The following is a 5,101-nucleotide window of genomic DNA, read 5'->3' as shown; positions in this document are numbered from 1 at the left end:
TTTTCAAATATGCTAAGTGTACAAAACAATTCTTTGAAAATCATAGAAAACAAGGTCACCAGATCTCACTGATTTGTACATGGGAATATTTTTTAACTGTTATTAATCTTATCTGCTTTTTTTGTCAACTGACAAAATTTCAAGGGTTTTATTTCTCAATAATATACAATTTAACTGGAAAGTTTACAAATAATATGACAGTATCTGCTCTATTTTAACATCTTCATTAATGTTCTTCCTGTCTGAATTATTTCTTAATTAAGCTATTTCCCCTGGCTATGATGTTATAATCTTCAAAGCCCTTTATGAATAATAAATCCATGATATATTAGGGTCTGCTTCAATGCGCTATCTTAAACTATAAGTAATTCCTTATATTCTGTTTCTTTCTACTCTTTGTTCCATTTTCAGACTATTCATTCCTGTTTCCTTTCCTTCTCTAGCAGTCTTTCAGGTCAGTTGTTTTGGGTGGTGTTTCAATGAAATACATTCTTATTACAGTGTTTTTTAAAACCATTTTATTGTGAATTGAGTGAAGATCATTAGTTTCACATTAAACAATTCATACATATTTTGTTTCATCTTATACACAGCAATTTCCTCAATGTGTCATCCTCTATCCCACTTCCTCCTTGTTTTGCTTGATTCCTCTCCTTCTACTTTCCAACCCCTTCTGAACCTAAGCTAACATAATGTTGACTTATGCTCTCAAATGTTTCCTTATTCTAAGGTGTGCACACATCTTTAGTTGTTATTGTTTCCCTTATAGACCCGATCATTGATTGGCTTCACTTTGAGCCACATGAATGAGTTCAATTCTGTACGTGACAAGTGATTAAGGGTCATAGTCTTTTATGATATAGCATCTTTCTAATTTTCTTACTTTAGTTTTCCTTGGTTAAAGAGTTAAATGCCTCCATACCTTTAACTCTCTCTAACTGAAATATAACAGTATTTCATATAGTCCTTAAAAGTGATTGTTATGCTGAAACAAACTAGTTTAAGGCATAGAGGTGATTTCAAAATTAGCAGTCTTTTATTAATTATAAGAAAACTGTTAAAATCATGGTGACTGAATTCTAAGTTTTCTAGATCACAATTTTCCTATGTGAATTTTAGCAAACTACTTCACATTGGTCATTTAAGTGCATAAATTTACTATAAAATTAGTGAAAATATAAAATAAAAACAGTTTGCATTTCATCTCGTGCAAAGCATCTTTAGTTTGGTTTTCATGTTATTTTATAACTAAATATTAAGAAGTAAGAACTCCGTATGTTTACTCATTATGTTATTCATTCATTAGGCAACCATCTATGTACCGGGATCTGGTCAATGTGTAGGAGACAAAAAGGATCCACCAAAAGCCAGGTTGCTGATCTTAGAAAACAGGACAGAAATAAGAAGCAATCCACATACACACGTGCACACACAAAGGTGGGTTTAAGTAAGGCGACGTAAATATGATGGAATGACTAGGACTAGGAGACTTCTGAGCAGAGATGCCTTAACGAAGGCTTTTGAACAAAGTGACACCTGAGCTAAGATGTCGTACAGGTGCTAAGAGCTCCCCAGACAGAGGGAGAGGTAGGACACTGCACAGCAGAGTTAGATGTGTTTGAGTCCCAAACGTAACTGTGCAGTTAAGGACTGAAGGCAAATTTGGGATAGAAACTTGTCCTCGCTGTACTTTCTTTAATTGTATATGATATTTTCTAAATTGTATGGCTTTGATACTTGGATATTAAAGCATAAACTCCGTGTTAATCTTGTCTTTAGATATGAACAAAAAAAGAATACAACGTAGTAATGGTGAAAAGAAACTTTTTCATCTAAAAATCCCATGTTCCTTAACGGAGATTGCTTCACCTCTGCCCCCACAAAGGGCACATAGTTCCTGAAAGGTCTAGTAAGATGGAAAATATGTTCTTGTTTACAAAGCGATAATGTTTTCATCAGATATAATTTAGATAAAATAAACTTGAATTTATGGCAGGATCTCACAGCAACAAATGTATCCGAGTAATTGTAAGACCAATTGCAAGTTAAGTTACATCTGAAAAGCAACCATCAGAATGACTCCAAGCAGAATCATCTGCAGTGCCACAAAATGCTGCTTGAATAAGTCAGCTTGTGTTTAAAAACTTAGATTCCTTGGGTGAGAGGAAAATGATGAGAAAAACATTTGGAAATTGGAAAAAGAATTGACTCTCCTTAAATTGACAAGATACAGTTTTCATTCATCAGTGAGTATGAGATGAATGAGAATGAAGCTAAGTTAAATTATAGAAAGCAAAAGATTCATATTTACATATCTTTAAGTATTGTTATTGAAATATTAAAGCTTCCTACCCCACCCCATCCCCTGCTCTTTTTGTTTTTTTGATTTCCTGACAGCAAGAGCTATAGCTTCCAACTAATGTAATAAGGCAAAGTTGATGAGATTTTACCCTTGTGACAAGATTACATTACATAGCAAGCAGAGTATTTTTGCTCCCATGATTAAGTTCGAATACATTAAATTACAATACAGCTTATGGGATGTTACTCTTGGGATTATGTTACATTATGTTACATAAGGCTCCCTTTTGGTAGACTGAAGCATGACCCTCTACTTGCAGGGCTGCAATGACCATGTTGGAAGACATTCACATGGCAAGAAACTCTAGGAAGAATTAAGCACTTAAAACAGCCTTTAACATTTGAGGGTTTTCTCCTGGTAATAACCAGCATCAAGCTGTCATTTTCAGTCATAAAACTGCAAGGAAGTTAATTCTGGGAACAAATGAAAGAAGCTCCAAAGGAAAACCAAACCCACTGACATGGAGTTTGTTTCAACTTATAGCAACGTCCTATGAAAGCGCGTCGTTAAGTATCTCATAGTGTCTCCAGGGCTGTACATCTTTTCTGAAGAAGACAGACACCTCTTTCTCCCCGAGGGCAGCTGGCAGGTTCAAAGCGCTAGGTCTCCGTCAACAGGCAAGTGTTTGACCAACCACAGCACTTGGCTCTTCAAGAAAGCCCTGCTCTGCTAGAAAATGGAGCTTCAGTGAATGACCTCAACAGTGAATTCTTCCATAGTTAAGCTTCCAGAGAAGAGTGGTCACCTTAATTGTAGCCTAGTGAGACCTGAACAGAAAATTAAATTGTGAATGGACTCTTGACTCAACAGAACCTGTAAGAGGAAAAAAAGTGTCTTATTTTAAGCTGGTAAATGGGTATGATTTGATTACACAGCAAAAGACAGATAATGCATGAGTACATCTGGCACTTGCAGATCTGTAGAAGCAGAGTATACACAGGCATGCATTGTTTTTATGCCTCAAAGTTTCATTTAAAGTATTCTCCCCTCATGAACACTCTTTTTCTTTCTGAGAAGTAATGCATCTTGTCAGCAAATAATAGTGTCATACATGCCATCATGGCGAAATAGTCATAAAGAGAACCTTAGAGCAAATGGTCTGAGAACGATGAAGGCAACAAATGTACAGATGTGCTATACACAATGGATATGTGTATGGATTGTGATAAGAGTTGTATTAGCCCCCAATAAAATGATTTAAAAAATCAGGTTACCAGGCTTAAAATTGTGCACTCTGAAATCTAACTATAAACGGTTGGATCCTAACTCTCCTAATTCATACCCTTGTATTGTTCAACACATTTTTCTTTTTCTTTTCTGTGCCTGGCTGCCCTAATTCATAAATTGGAGATAGTAATAACTACTTATCATGGGTCTTTTTTTCTTTTTGAGGATTAAGTTAAATATGATATGTAAATCAATTTCATTGCCTAAGTAGTATTATTATTGTATTAATTGTAGCATCAATAAAATGTCATTATACATTGTTATGACTGTTGCTGTTGTTAGTGTCGGGGGCTCATAGCAACCACAAGGAGGGCAGAATGCAGCACACCTTCCTCAAGTCCTGCATTCTTGTTCTTCACTAATGCCTGAGTGCAGCTTGCGTTACTTTATTTCCTCAGTGTCATGGATCCTTTTCCTTTTCTTAAACTTCTTATTGTGATTAGGTGAGATTTTACATGTCAGATCATCATTTTTGTTTCCAGTGAATTAAACAACCTTTGCAACTTCCCTGTTTTTTTATAAACTAATCTCTCTTGTTTATTTGATGCTCTGAACACAGAAGACCTGAACTTCTGTAGGGTGGCATCAAGAATAGCATACATGAAGAAAGCCAAAAGTTCGCTAAAGTGAGAGAGAGAAAAAAAATCAAAGTATATGTCAGAAAAAACTCTAATATTTGCTCTAATTAATCATAGAGCCATTAAAGTGAGTGGAAAAAATTTTGAAATAAGAGAGCTGAACAGAAAATTTCATTGAGCAGCTTCAGAAGACAAAGTAATTTTATAACTAAGTGTAGTAAACCAGAAAGGAAGAACACACTCAGCATATTGTAAACTGAAACAACTAAAGAAAAATTTCAAGCTTCAAGTTGCAATATTGAAAGATTCTATGATTAAAATATTGAATGCTATAGGAAGCATTAAAAGAAACTGGACAAACTACGCAGAGCCACTATATCAAAAAGAAGTGGTTGACATTCAATCATTATAGAGGCAGCATGTGATCAAGAGCAATGGTACTATAGGAGGAAAACCTAGCTGCACTGAAAGCATAAGTCAAACACAAGTCTCCAAAAATTGATGGAGTACCAATTGAAATGTTTCAAAGAGCTGGTCCAAGCCAAGACATTTGGAATCAAGTTACTTGGCCCATGGGCTGAAAGAGATCCATATTTGTAACCATTACAAAGAAAGGTGAGTGAAAATAATGCACAAGTGATTGTACAATATCATCCATATCATATTCAAGTAAAATATCCCTGAAGATCCTCCGGCAAGCTTTATGACTGTACACTGACAGAGAGAGCTTCAGATCAGATTCAGAAGAGGATGTGTAACGAGGATGTCTGTAGAAGTCAGACAGATCTTGGCTGAGGGTTGAGAACACCAGAACGTTTCCCAAACCAAATCCACTGCCTTCAAGTCAGTGCTTACTCTTCGGGACGCGCCAGTGGGGTTCTGGCACTGTAATTTTTTATGGGCGTACAAGCCCAGTCTTTCTCCCACGGAGAAA

This window comes from Echinops telfairi, unplaced genomic scaffold, assembly GCF_000313985.2.
Source record: "Echinops telfairi isolate 266 unplaced genomic scaffold, ASM31398v2 ScPeMD7_7468;HRSCAF=8506_0, whole genome shotgun sequence".
In the NCBI taxonomy this organism is placed as follows: Eukaryota; Metazoa; Chordata; class Mammalia; order Afrosoricida; family Tenrecidae; genus Echinops; species Echinops telfairi.
The sequence above is the reverse complement of the archived record's forward strand: the minus strand, read 5'-3'. Positions refer to the sequence as shown.